The 15514-nt window shown below is 37.2% G+C and overlaps 1 long non-coding RNA gene across 1 annotated transcript in view; it reads left to right on the top strand.

Annotated features, from left to right (window-relative positions):
* Positions 1 to 5314: 5314 nt before the first annotated feature.
* Positions 5315 to 15514, top strand: part of LOC122439274 — a 105157-nt gene continuing 94957 nt past the window's right edge. Inside the window, exons 1-2 of the long non-coding RNA XR_006268834.1 lie at positions 5315 to 5331; positions 5598 to 5631. This is a non-coding gene — a long non-coding RNA (uncharacterized LOC122439274). The remainder of the gene's footprint in view (positions 5332 to 5597; positions 5632 to 15514) is intronic.

Here is a 15514-nt window from a genome sequence, read left to right as displayed (position 1 = left end):
TGACCATGTTTCCACTGTTTCCCCATCTATTTGCCATGAAATGATGGGACAAGATGCCATGATCTTCGTTTTCTGAATGTTGAGCTTTAAGCCAACTTTTTCACTCTCCTCTTTCACTTTCATCAAGAGGCTTTGTAGTTCCTCTTCACTTTCTGCTATAAGGGTGGTGTCATCTGCATATCTGAGGTTTTTGATATGTCTCCTGGCAATCTTGATTCCAGCTTGTACTTCATCCAGCCCAGCGTTTCTCATGATGTACTCTGCATAGAAGTTAAATAAGCAGGGTGACAATATACAGCCTTGACGTACTCCTTTTCCTATTTGGAACCAGTCGGTTATTCCATGTCCAGTTCTAACTGTTGCTTCCTGACCTGCATACAGGTTTCTCAAGAGGCAGGTCAGGTAGTCTGGTATTCCCATCTCTTTCAGCATTTTCCACAGTTTATTGTGATCCACACAGTCAAAGGCTTTGGCATAGTCAATAACAGTGTGTACATGTCCTCAGAACCCTAACTATCTTTTTCCTCCATTTCTTCCCCCTGACAATCATCAATTCATCCCTAAGCTGTATCTGTCTCTGTTTTGTAAATAAATTCATCTGTATCATTTCTTTTTAGATTTCACATATAAGGAATGTCATATGATGTATCTCCTTCTCTGACTTATTTCACTCAGCACGACAATCTCTAGGTCTTCCCATGTTGCTGCAAATGGCATTATTTCATTCCTTTTAATGGTTGAGTAATATTCCACTATATATATGTACCACATCTTCTTTATTCATTCCTCTCCTGATGAACATTTACATTGCTTCCATGTCATGTTTTGGCTGTTATAAATAGTGCTGCAGTGAACATTGGGGTGCCTGTATCCTTTTGGATCATGTTTTTTTCTGGGTATGTGCCCAGGAGGGAGATTGCACAGTTATGGTAGCTCTGATAGCAATTTAAATCCTATTTAGATGTACACTGGAAGGAAATGGCAATCTGCTCCAGTAGTCTTGCCTGGGAATTCCTTGGACAGAGGAGCCTGGTGGGCTACACAAAGACTCAGACATGATTGAGCAACTAACACAGACTTCTTAAGATGCAGCTTTAACACAATCAATTTATGCAAGTAATATTTTAAATCTTAATCAGTTTCTTGATGATTAGTCTAAGAACATGTAATAAATTATCCTGCTGCTGCTGCTGCTAAGTCATTTCAGTCCTGGATTATCCTCAGTTCAGTTCAGTTCAGTTCATTTCAGTCGCTCAGTATTGTCTGACACTTTGCGACCCCATGAATCGCAGCACGCCAGCCCTCCTGTCCATCACAAACTCCCGGAGTTTGCTCAAGCTCATGCCCATCGAGTCGGTGATGCCATCCAGCCATCTCATTCTCTGTCATCCCCTTCTCCTCCTGCCCCAATCCCTCCCAGCATCAGGGTCTTTTCCAACAAGTCACCTCTTCGCATGAGGTGGCCAAAGTATTGGAGTTTCAGCTTCAGCATCAATCCTTCCAGTGAACACCCAGGACTGATCTCCTTTAGGATGTATTGGTTGGATCTCCTTGCAGTCCAAGGGACTCTCAAGAGTCTTCTCCAACACCACAGTTCAAAAGCATAAATTTTTCGGTGCTCAGCTTTCTTCACAGTCCAACTCTCACCTCCATACATGACCACTGGAAAAACCATAGCCTTGACCAGATGGACCTTTGTTGGCAAAGTAATGTCTCTGCTTTTTAATATGCTATCTAGGTTGGTCACAACTTTCCTTCCAAGGAGTAAGCGTCTTTTAATTTCATGGCTGCAGTCACTATCTGCAGTGATTTTGGAGCCCCCAAAAATAAAGTCTGACCATGTTTCCACTGTCTCCCCATCTATTTCCCATGAGGTGGTGGGACAAGATGCCATGATCTTTGTTTTCTGAATGTTGAGCTTTAAGCCAACTTTTTCACTCTCCTCCTTCACTTTCATCAAGAGGCTTTGTAGTTCCTCTTCACTTTCTGCCATAAGGGTGGTGTCATCTGCATATCTGAGGTTATTGATATATCTCCTGGCAATCTTGATTCCAACTTGTGCTTCTTCCAGCCCAGCGTTTCTCATAATGTACTCTGCATAGAAGTTAAATAAGCAGGGTGACAATATACAGCCTTGACATACTCCTTTTCCTATTTGGAACCAGTCTGTTGTTCCATGTCCAGTTCTGACAATTGCTTCCTGAGCTGCATACAGGTTTCTCAAGAGGCAGGTCAGGTGGTCTGGTATCCCATTTCCTTCAGAATTTTCCAGTTTATTGTGATCCACATAGTCGAAGGCTTTGGCATAGTCAATAAAGCAGAAATAGATGTTTTTCTGGAACTCTCTTGCTTTTTCGAGGTCCAGCAGATATTGGCAATTTGATCTCTGGTTCCTCTGCCTTTTCTAAAACCAGCTTGAACATCTGGAAGTTCTCGGTTCATGTATTGCTAAAGCCTGGCTTGGAGAGTTTTGAGCATTACCTTACTAGCGTGTGAGATGAGTGCAATTGTGCGGTAGTTTGAGCATTCTTTGGGATTGCCTTTCTTAGGGATTGGAATGAAAACGGACCTTTTCCAGTCCTGTGGCCAGGTTTTCCAAATTTGCTGGCATATTGAGTGCAGCACTTTCACAGCATCATCTTTCAGGATTTGAAATAGCTCAACTGGAATTCCATCACATCCACTAGCTTTGTTTTCCAAATTTGCTGGCATATTGAGTGCAGCACTTTCACAGCAGCATCTTTCAGGATTTGAAATAGCTCAACTGGAATTCCATGACATCCACTAGCTTTGTTCATAGTGATGGATTATCCTAGTTATTGATAAAAGGATAAAATGGCCCAAGGAGGTGACTCATGCATTTGGTGATAGGCAGGATAGAGTCAAGCTGGAGAGTGGTTTGGGATGAGTTTCCCATTGGAGTGCTGCATCTTACTTTTGGGTAGATTTGTTGATAAATTAAGATTTTAACCTTTACAAATGGGAGGAATTTTTTTCTTTATTGACAGTGCCTCCGTGAAGTCATGGAAGTATACTCGTGGAGATGTCTTCTTGTAGCTCTTAGGAGAGGACTGAGGAGTTAAGCATTCTATGGCTTCTGCAATGAAATTGAGAGTCAGAAATCCAGGTCATCAAGCTTCTTCATTTATATATCAGCATGAGATGGCCAAAGAGGAGGACTGAAAGTCTGGGCCCATCTCTCTGGAATTTTAGGAGAGAATCTCTACTGCCAGTCTGGTCTCTATTTTTCCCACACCATAGAATTCTGTTTCCAAGTGGCCTTGGGTGCATGTTTTCCCACTCTTTTGCATATTTACTTTTTCTCTTTCAACATTTAATATATAGATGGATATAATATGGTGGTTCATTTAATAGGGACCACAGATGGGTTTTGTTCACTTTCTTTGGCTATAGGCCAGGGTGAGGAGAGATAGAGGCTTTCCCTGGGCTCATAAATCATGAACAGACTCATACATATTGGTTAGAACTTGACTCTTAATATTTCCTAGTTGGGTAAATTAACATCCTTGTGTCTGTTTTCTCTACACAAATGGAATTAAAAATAACACATGTCTTATAAGGGCTATTTGAGGTTAGACTGATGATTAAATGAAAAATGTTTAGCCAGTTTCTTCCATGTATTATGTATTCAAAAAGGCTGGTTATTGTTATTATCAAAGAGAAAAAAATGTCTCAATCTACTGCTATATTTTCTTTGACCTTTTACTAGGCACCTCCTTAGGTAGACAGAGTTGTAAAGAAGGTTGAATATTATGCAATGTAAAGACAATAAGCAGCTGATAGACAAATGTAATTCCGTGTATTCTTAGGGAAATCCTTTGTCTAGCATACTTATAGACCCCACATAAAAGCTTGATAACTATCATCAAGTTTCTGTATCTGCAGAAACACCATGGAACTCAATTATTTTTAATGAAATTCCCACATTTTCAAAACATAAATCATGAAGAAGTTTTAAAAAATGAAGGCTGCCTTGGAGACTGTCAAAATGTGACTCTACACTGACTTACATTTATCAGTTCTATTTATTACATCTTTTCTCTTTTAATAAAAAGCTGTTGGTTAGTCAATCATACAATTAATTGTACACTGTATCACTTCTATCAAAACCTTTGATATGAGACATAAACATTTTCAGTGTTGGGGGTATTTTTCCATTGTGTTGGCATCATTTCCATTTATCAGATGAAGTACTGCAAAGAAAATAATGTTTGGTGGATTGAATGTCTATCTTTAGGAAAAAACATGATAAATCATGGCATAGCAGAGAAGTGAAACCTGAGAAATTACAATTTGTCTCATGATAAATGAACAGCTAACAAAAAAGACAAATGAAAAGATGACATTATTTAAATAAATATTCAGGAAAAATTACTAGCATATTTTATGTTACTAAATCTGAACTAGTTCAAAAAGGGAACTGATGGATTTTACAAATCTGCTATTATCTCTTTATTATAAAATATTTTTAAAGACAATTAGTTCCAGAGATTTGCAACTTTTTTATAGAATATTTGAGGACTAAAGAATGATAAACTGTCTACTCTGTTCTCCATTTTTAGAAATACAAACCAGATGCTCCCACAGAAGTAAGACTGCAGTTCTGAGAGATGGTATAGTGAATAAAAACAGTCCTTTGAGGCAGCAGTTTGAGTTAGAAGATATTTTGTTCCCTTGAACAAGTTTAGTAACCTTGAAGCTTCATATTTCTCATCTGTAAAATGGATTTAATAACAGAATCCACCTTATAGGTGGATTCTATATGATTTTTAATAAATCAATTCATTTGAAGTTTTTAGAAAAATTTGCTATATGTAAAGCTATTGGTTGACCAAATTTAGGAACTCATTCTTGGCAATTCAAAACTTGCTTGAAAAAAAAAACTTACTTTAGGGTTAACTTATAAACTGTTCTAACATATCAAGGTTAAAAGAAAAAAAGAGGTGAGGTTGTAATAGAGCAGAGGCTTCTCACTGTCCAAACAAATCACCACTAAAATTCTCATCATTATTCATAATTTTAGAAAAATATGCATTATCATTTAAATTGGTGGCATGTTGTTACATATATCTTGGCCTAGTTATGAAGAAAGTTAGTGATTAATATTTCTTAATTTCATTTCCTACAATGTATATATGTTGGAGTAGTTGGCAACTTAGATTCTAGCAAAAACCCTGGACAGCTAAGAAATGAGATCCAGATGAGATACTTTCATTTCATAACTACATGCCTTCAGAAACAATCTTGAGTATTTATCAAGCCTCTTACAGTTCAAAATTCTACAAGTCTGAGAGTAATGATGGAACTATGGTAAGGATACTAATTCAGAATAATAAGTTAATGTTACATAATTAAAACTCTAAGCCAAGTTCAAAAAACCTTCAATTATACAAAGAAAAATAAGGTTTAAAATATAGGAAAACTTGTTTATGATAAAATAATGTATTGTGTGAATTTTAAAGTTCTGTTGTAAGTGTTTTAAGTTCTACCACCGGATGTTGTGTACAGAGGCAGAGAGTTGTATATATATATATATATGTACTTAATTTTTAAGTAAATATATTCTATTTCTCCAGTTAGGTTGTACATCCCTCAAAAAAGGAAGCTCCGGTAAGTACCACCTATAAGGCAAAATAGAATATATTCTTAAAAATTACATATTCATAGTTTTTCTCAATAAGTAACTGATGTTCTTTTTAAAAGGTATCTCTAAAGTTGTGAAAATATTTTGTGTACTTGAAATTGTATTTTTCTGCTTAGATACTGTTAGTGCAGGAAGTATACATCCCAGGCAAGGAAAATGGTGTGAACTAAAGCTTGATAGTAGGGATATATATGGCTTGTGTAGGAGTAGTGTGTAGACTAGTTTGGAAGGAACAGAGGGTTTGGGGGAGTGGACAGAGAGCTTCAAACTAGGATGGAGAACATATTGCTGACTGCCTTGAATACCTGTTAAAGACATATAATATAGTTCTCTAGAAACTGTAGAATGATCACAAGTTTTTAAAAAGATTGTAATATATGCAGTGTTTTTTTTTCTTAGTGAAATTAATCTGGCAGCACTGTGAAGGTAAGTTGGATATGAAAGAGAATAGAGTCAATGAGCTAGTTAAGACTGGTTTAGCAGCAATAGAAATGTAGAAGGAGGAATAAATGCAAGTAATGTGAGTCCTGCAGTATGAATATAATCTTATTCATCATTGCATCTTAAGCACACAGTATAACAGATGCTTCATTTAAGCACAAAAATTTGTCTATTAAATAGGTATTGGAAAATTTTATTTTAAGCAGAAAAAAATGTTTTAATTTACACATGAATTCTTATAAAAATGGGACCTAAGAAGTGGCAAAAAGCACTTTTATACTTTTTAGACAAAGAAACCACAACTTTCTGAGGAATTGGCAGGATCAAGAGACTTGGGCTTTTGGTGCATATTTAGTGAAGAATCTGAACAGTTTGGGCTTGAGGCAGTAAATAAAGAAGTAACATGGTTTGTTTATATAGACCTCTTTGACTGAATTCCCAGCTCTGGCAGTAAGGGTGTCCTTCTACCCCAGATGCAGGGAGGGCACCTTTCACATGGGGAATTCATTTCTAGCTTTTACAGAGACAGAGAGGAGAGTCAGGGTGTCATTCTCTCATAGGCCATTATTATGTAGCTTTAACTTGACATAATATGCCGCTTTGGCATTTTTGGGGGGAGCCCATCCTAAGCCCCAATGTTGATGAGGATCCACCTCCCCTCTTATTTTGTGTCTCAGCCCTGGGGTGGGAGTGGCTTCCTGTAGTTATTGATCTGGGCTACCTTGACATTCCCCTTCATATCCCACTTCCTGCATAACTAACTTTCTGCCTCAAATACCTTCTTTTTTAAAAAAATTATTTTATATTAGAATATGGCTGATTTACAGTGTTGTATTGGTTTCAGATATACAGCAAAGTGATACAGTTATCTGCATACAAAGAACTTATTTGTGTCCCAACTGTTTGCGAACGCATGGACTGTAGCCCACCAGGCTCCTCTGTCCGTGGAATTCTCCAGGCAAGACTGGAGTAGGTAGCTATTCCCTTCTCCATGGAAGCTTCCAGACCCAGGGATCAAACCTGGGTCTTTACTGTCTGAGCTACCAGGTTATACGTGTGTGTGTGTGTGTGTGTGTGTGTGTGTGTGTGTGTGTGTGTGCGCGCGTGCCACACACATATATTTTACATATATATTATATATATAATATATTTTACATATATATTATATATATATATATATACACACACACACACATATATATATATATACACAGACACATATATATATATATTTTATTCTTCAGATTCCTTTTTCATGTAGGTTATTACAGAGTATTGAGTAGAGGTTCCTGTGCTATACAGTAGGGTATTGTTAATTATCTATTTTATATGTATTTTTTGTGCATTAATATTAATCTCAAGCTCCTAATATTTCCCCCACCCCTACATTTTCTGTTTGGTAACTATAAGTTTATTTTATAGGTCTGTGAGTCTGTTTCTGTTTTCTAAATAAATTCATTTGTTTCATTTTTTAAGATTCTACATATAAGTGATATTATATGATATTTGTTTTTCTCTGACTTCCTTTAGTATGATAATCTCTAGATCCGCCTGTATTGATGGAAATGGCATTATTTTATTATTTTTTGTGGCTGAGTAATATTCCATTGTATACGGGTATCACATCTTTATTCATTCCTTTGTTGAATGACATTTAGGTTGCTTCCATGTCAGCTATTTCAAATAGTACAGCAATGAATATTGGGTGCATGTGTCTTTGCAAAGTATAATTTTCTCCAGGTATATACCCAGGAGTGGGATTGATGGATTACATGGTAGTTCTGTTGTTATTTCTCCATATGTATATTTTCCATAGTGGTTGTACCAATTTACATTCCCACCAACAGTGTAGAAGGGTTCCCTTTGTTCCACACCCTCTCCAGCATTTATCGTTTGTAGACTTTTTCATGCTGGTCATTTTGACTAGTGTGAGGAAATACCTCATTGAAGTTTTAATTTGCATTTCTGTGATAATTAGCACTGTTGGTAGTGTTGAACACCTTGTGCTTTTTGGCCATCTATATGTCCTTTTTTTTTTTTTTTCCTTTATTTTTTTCAGTTAACATAACCAACCCACGATACAGCATACTAAATCATAAAGTACAAATCCAAGTAAGGTAATACCTTTACTAAGTTACAAAACTTTAGCAAATCAGTACAGTACTCTTGAACACAATATAATGTACATTTGTTGGAGTCATTTGCTACTTTTGTGATAATTTTTACTCAAAAATAATGTTATCTGAGTATGAAATGAAAACACTGTGATTTTTAATGGTGGTTTATAGCAGTGCAAAGAGTCGGACACGACTGAGCGACTGAACTGAACTGAACTGAACTTATAGCAGAGCAAATTATTTTATGCAGTTAATGTCTTTTAAAAATGATACAGTTTCTCCTTTAAAAGTGAGTTCCCTCATGTAAGCTCTCCAAGATTACTGCAGCAGGGCAGTTGTGCATATACCGAGGGGGCTCTGTTTGGTTCTGGGGTTGGTCCAAAGCCAGATAGAATTCCAGTGAATGAAAAGCTTTAAAATTCTTACCTTGAGGAGGTTTCATCAGCCAATACCAAGTTCTAAGCATACTTTTCAAAAACTGTTAAAATTTTGCATATATACTGGAATACTCAAAATCAGTCATTTCTGACAATACGAATTTCAGCTGACCCCTTTTATTTAGAAACCCTGCATCTCTTTGGCTTGATCAAGTCACATAACTTTTCTTTAGTTTATTAAAATGAATGCTACCTAAAATAGAGTTGTATTTATTAAATAACAAATAAATATGCTGCCAGCTTGTAGAGACTTGGGGAACTGGGTGCCCTGTATCAAATTCCATTATCATTTCTTCACAAATGCTTCTGCTGCCATTGGTGTCTGTATGTTTCCTCTTGCCAAAGCTGTCAGTTCCTCAATTTCAGCATTTAATTTATGTATTACACACTCCATTGATTCTCGGCCTTTATTCAGTTCAGTTCAGTTGCTCAGTCATGTCCGGCTCTTTGCGACCCCATGGACTGAAGCACGCCAGGCCTCTCAGTTTATCACCAACTCCCAGAGTTTACTCAAACTCATGTTCATTGAATCGGTGATGCCATCCAACCATCTCATCCTCTGTCATCCCCTTCTCCTGCCTTCAATCTTTCCCAGCATCGGGGTCTTTCAAATGAGTCAGTTCTTTGAATCAGGTAGCCAAAGTATTGGAGTTTCAGCTTCAGCATCAGTCCTTCCAATGAAAATTCAGGACTGATTTCCTTTAGGATGGACTGGTTGAATCTCCTTGCAGTCCAAGGGACTCTCAAGAGTCTTCGCCAACACCATAGTTCAAAAGCATCAATTCTTTGCTGCTCAGCTTTCTTTATAGCCCAACTCTCACATCTATACATGACTACTGGAAAAACCATAGCTTTGACTAGATGGACCTTTGTTGGCAAAGTAATGTCTCTGCTTTTTAATATGCTGTCTAGGTTGGTCATAGCTTTTATTCCAAGGAGCAAGTGTCTTTTAATTTCATGGCTGCAGTCACCATCTGCAGTGATTTTGGAGCCCCAAAAAATAAAGTCTCTTACTGTATCCATTGTTTCCCCATATATTGGCCATGAAGTGATGGAACCAAATGCCATGATCTTAGTTTTCTGAACGTTGAGTTGTAAGCCAACTTTTTCACTCTCCTCCTTCACTTTCATCAAGAGGCTTTGTAGTTCCTCTTCACTTTCTGCTATAAGGGTGGTGTCATCTGCATATCTGAGGTTATTGATATATCTCCTGGCAATCTTGATTCCAACTTGTGCTTCTTCCAGCCCAGCGTTATGTACTGGGCATATAAGTACTGGGCATATGTACTCTGTATATAAGTTAAATAAGCAGGGTGACAATATGCAGCCTTGATGTACTCCTTTTCCTATTTGGAACCAGTCTGTTCCATGTCCAGTTCTGACAATTGCTTCCTGACCTGCATACAGGTTTCTCAAGAGGCAGGTCAGGTGGTCTGGTATTCCCATCTCTTTCAGAATTTTCCAGAGTTTGTTGTGATCCACATGGACAAAGGCTTTGGCATAGTCAATAAAGCAGAAGTAGATATTTTTCTGGAACTCTCTTGCTTTTTTGATGATCCAACAGGTTTTGGCAATTTGATCTCTGGTTCCTCTGCCTTTTTTGAAACCAACTTGAACATCTCGAAGTTCATGGTTCATGGACAATTGAAGCCTGGCTTGGAGAATTTTGAGCATTACTTTACTAGTGTGTGAAATGAGTGTAATTGTGTGATAGTTTGAACATTCTTTGACATTGCCTTTCTTTGGGATTGGAATGAAAACTGACCTTTTCCAGTCCTGTGGCCACTGCTGAGTCTTCCAAATTTGCTGGCATGTTGAGTGCAGCACTTTCACACCATCATCTTTTAGGATTTGAAATGACTCAACTGGAATTCCATCACTTCCATTCACTTTGTTCATAGTGATGCTTCCCACTTGACTTCTCATTCCAGGATGTCTGGCTCTCAGTGAGTGATCACACCGTCTTGACTATCTGGGTCATGAAGATCTTTTTTGTATAGATCTTCTGTGTATTCTTGCCACCTCATCTTAATACCTTCTGTTTCTTTGTTAGCATTTGATGATAGCGTACTTGCTATCAGCCCTTGAGGGTTACCTTGAAGTAACTGCCAAGACTGACTTCTTTCACAGTAATTATGGCTTCTTGAGTCAAATAGTTTTTTCTGGGTCTTGAGGATGTGGTTTATATATGTCTCTCATCTACTGAAACCATATTTATAAATGAAGTATTTATAGATTTAAGTTCCATTGTTTTCTCTACGGGATCCACTACAGCGTCTTTGGAAGTTAACTACCTTTTGCAGTAGGTTCCTGTCCTTTTTTGACTGGTTTTTCAGCAGTTAGTTGTGATTTTGGTGTTTTTATGAGAAGAGATGAGCTTAGGTCCTTCTGCCCCATGATCTTGTCTCCTCCTTCTCCCTCTTCTCTTTTTCTAGAAAATCCATAAATTTTCCAGTCATGTGATATGGGTGGGATTTAATCCACACTCTCACCTTACCAAACAGAGGATCACTTTCCTCTGATCCTCATAATCAGAGATTGACAAGGGAAGTGATTGGCTCAAGGAAGTTCAAAATTTTGTGTGGTGTTTGCAGGAAGAGAACATATTTCTGCCTTCCTATAAGAGACATGTAACTCTTGTCAAAGCTGCTATCTAACCTAAAAGTACAATGATGTTCATGTTTAGATAAAATTTATATTGTGGACAAGAATGGAGGTTCAGAATGAAATCAAGAGCTTATTAGTATTATTGGGTCATTACATCTTTAATTTTTCAGTTACCTGAAGCACTAAATACTTTTTTTCCTAATAACTTTCAACTGAAGGGAGTTTACCTAATACAAAGTCAAATAGGGATTAAATTTCCTGCTTCCTCTAATGTCTTATGAGAATGGTTTTTGAACACTGTGTATATTTAAACAGATTGAAACAAGATCTCATATTTATTAGTCTTTTCCCTCTTCCTCTTGTATAGAAATGAACCTTCATAATTGAACAGGATATATGGGAAACAGAAAATAATAGATAATTTTATGGTTAGAATAAGGTATCAGGTAGCATTTTCTATGTGCATAGTGATGATTTAAATAATGATGATTTTATGCATAGCAAAAGTATAAGGACAGTTTTATTTGTTGACTAAGTTATAACAATGTCATCAAATTCAGTTTGTGTGCCAAAATAGCCCAGGTTGGAGGGCATAATTGTTGATAGCAGTTCAAAAGTGATTTTACAATGTGCCAAACAACCAAATTCAACTTGAGATTTCAACTCAATTTATATCTGTAAACATAGAAGTTATTTCTTCAGACTTTATAAGCTGGTGCTGAGTAGATTGTTTTCTTCAACATGTAAAAAGAAATAATTTTGTATATATTCATTGACTATTGTCACCATATATGTTAACTATATGTGTATGTATATATGTGTATGTATATACACACATGAACCTATACATGTCTAATTATATAATCTCTTTACACATATAAAATATATACATGGTATATAATATTTCTCTATAAAATATATTTACCTGAAAGTATGCTATTTTCTAGTCTCCTTATACAAGTCTAAATAAATTATTTTCATACAACTATTCTTCTTTTATGCTACTGCTAAGTCACTTCAGTCGTATCTGACTCTGTGCGACCCCATCCCTGGGATTCTCCAGGCAAGAACACTGGACTGGGTTGCCACTTCCTTCTCCAATGCATAAAAGTGAAAAGTGAAAGTGAAGTCGCTCAGCCATGTCCGACTCTTCGAGACCCCATGAACTGCAGCCCACCAGGCTCCTCTGTCCATGGGATTTTCCAGGCAAGAGTACTGGAGTGGGGTGTCATTGCCTTCTCCGATTCTTCTTTTATAAATATATATAAATTTGATTTTGAGAGAACGCATTTGAACAGTGTGGCACTGACTCACTAATACAGGAATATTATCAAAGTAAACTGTGAGGAAAATTGTGCAATAAACTTTTTGACAATTTTTTCTTTTAGAATCAAGTTAGACTAAAGTATAATGTAGAAAAAAAGATATGTGACCTCAAGATGTACTCAGTAATTCTATGCATACTTGTAGATACGACAGAAAGATTATAATAATAATGTTTTTTTAATAGAAAACTTCAAATGGGTATGAGGTTAGAGAAGTCATGGGAGTTTTTATTTTCAAAATGATTTCTAGAATACTGTTGTCACCTTAAATTTTTAATCAGTTTAATGAATAGCTACTGTAAAACTTGTGAGGAAAAATTTGCAAATGAGATACATTTTTATTCTGAAGAATATTTTTACAAAGAGATAGCATTCTCATGTTTATCAAAAGATTATGGGTCATTGTTTTTAGAAGAAAATCATTTCCTCCCCTCATACTTTTTAGTCATGTCCCAGTGATCCTCTAGAGGAGGTGTCCCCTGAGAGCAAACTAGGTTCACGATGAAGGTACTGACTCCTCCAGGAAGCAGGGCTGTGGTGGGTGCTTGACTATTCTGCTGCCATATTCCACAATGACACTTCGGGTCCAAAAAAAGAGAATAAAACTGCTTGTCCCCAGGTATAAATAACAATTTGGGTGATGAAAAATGAATGAAAATAGCTCAACTCCACCTTTCCCGTAAGTAATGAAATAATTGGTTCCAACAATAAAAGAATCCATTGACAAAGATAATTTCTAAGCCTCCTAGAAATTTCCAGTCTAATATAATGTGTTTCCCCATTTTGAGGGCTTCCCTTATGGTTCAGATGGTAAAGAATCTACCTAGAATGAAGGAGACCGAGGTTCAATCCCTGGGTTGGGAAGATCCCCTGAAGAAGGGCAAGGCTATCCACTCTAGTATTAATGCCTGGAGAGTTCCATGGAAAGAGGAACCCGGCAGGCTGAAGTCCATGGGATTGCAAAGAGTCAGACATGACTGAGTGACTAACAATTTCTCCCTATTTTTAAGAGAAAATTTGAAGGCTAATTAAAAAAAAAAATGAATGTATGTGTGTTAGTTGCTCAATCGTGTCCAATTCTTTATGACCCCATGGACTTCCTTCTCTAGGGAAAAAAATGCATACATTATTTCAATTTTATTATTTTAATTATTATTTATTTTTTCTTTTTATTAAAAATATATGCAATTTAAAACAATTGAAGATACCCAGTGAAAACAGTGTCACTTCAATTTTTTAATCTTGATTATCAGCAATGATCAGAGTTATTGGCTTCTTGTGTGTCCTTCTATAAATATTCTACATCCTTCTTCACGCATCTTAGTTCAGATATGTGAATATATTTGTTACATGATTTTGCAGTGGATTTCTAGGTCAAGGGTGTTTAAGTCAGGGTAGGCTAAGTTACAATACAGTAACCAGTAATCTCAAAGTGTAAGAGACATAAAACACCAAAGTTTAATTTTGATTTGTGTTACATGTTCATTTACAGTCAGTTGAGGTCTCTGTGCAGCCTGGAGTGATGAAGCAGCCAGTGTCGGGAACATTCAGCTGTGGAGTTGGTTTCTGTTTCTAGTCTGTGGTCTGCAAATTTGCCTCAGTCAGTTTACTTCAGTTGCTCAGTCATGTCTGACTCTTTGCGAACCCATGGACTGCAGCATGCCAGGCTTCCCTGTCCATCACCAACTCCTGGAGCTTGTTCAAACTCATGTCCATCGAGTCAGTGATGCCATCCAACCATCTCATTCTGTGCTTTCCCAGCATCAGGGTCTTTTCCAATGAGTCAGTTCTTTGCATCAGGTGGCCAAAGTATTGGAGCTTCAGCTTCAGCATCAGTCCTTCCAATGAATATTCAGGACTGATTTCCTTTAGGATTGACTGGTTTGATCTCCTTGCAGCCCAAGGGACTCTTAAGAGTCTTTTCCAGCACCACAGTTCAAAAGCATCAATTCTTTGGCACTCAGCCTTCTTTATGGTCCACCTCTCACATCCATACATGACTACTGGAGAAACCATAGCTTTGACTAGACGGAACTTTGTCAGCAAGATAATGTCTCTGTTTTTTAATATGCGGTCTAGGCTGGCTGTAGCTTCTCTTCGAAGGAGCAAGTGTCTTTTAATTTCATGGCTGTAATCACCATCTGCAGTGCTTTTGGAGCCCAAGAAAATAAAGTCTGTCACTGTTTCCATTGTTTCCCGATTTATTTGCCATGAAGTGATGGGACAAGATGCCATGATGTTCGATTTTTGAATATTGAGTTTTAAGTCAGCTTTTCACTGATATTTCTCCTGGCAGTCTTGATTCCAGCTTGTGCTTCATCCAGCCTGTCATTTCGCATGATGTACTCTGAATATAAGTTAAACACACAGGTAACAATACATAGCCTTGATGTACTCCTTTCCCAATTTGGAACCAGTCCATTGCTCCATGTCCAGTTCTAACTGTTGCTTCTTAACCTTGACAGATTTCTCAGGAGGCATGTAAGGTGGTCTGGTATTCCCATCTCTTTAAAAACTTTCCAATTTGTTGTGACCCACATATTCAAAGGCTTTGGCATAGTCAATAAAGCAGAAGTAGATGTTTTTCTGGAACTCTCTTGCAAATTTCCCTACTTGCTCAGATTTATCTGTAACCAACCACCAAGACAATACCCATGGGACTGTTGTGGCCATTCAGACATGCACAGAATGGTGAAAAAATCAAGTTGCCCAACATACATGTTTTCCAGCTGAGATCAAACAAGGTGATGCAGTGCCCTCTTGTTCAAGTCTTATACTGTAAACAACTGACTTTTAATGATGTCTATTTAGTGCCATTTTTTGTTTTTTGCCTTGTTAGTGATTTAGATTTTTAAGATGGCCACAAGCCTAGTGCTGAAGTGCGGTCTAATGTTCTTAAGCATGAGAAGGCTGTGATGTGCT

Source organism: Cervus canadensis, chromosome 4 (genome assembly GCF_019320065.1).
Source record: "Cervus canadensis isolate Bull #8, Minnesota chromosome 4, ASM1932006v1, whole genome shotgun sequence".
Lineage (NCBI taxonomy): Eukaryota > Metazoa > Chordata > Mammalia > Artiodactyla > Cervidae > Cervus > Cervus canadensis.
Note: the sequence above shows the minus strand (reverse complement) of the source record. Positions and strands in the feature narration are given on the sequence as shown.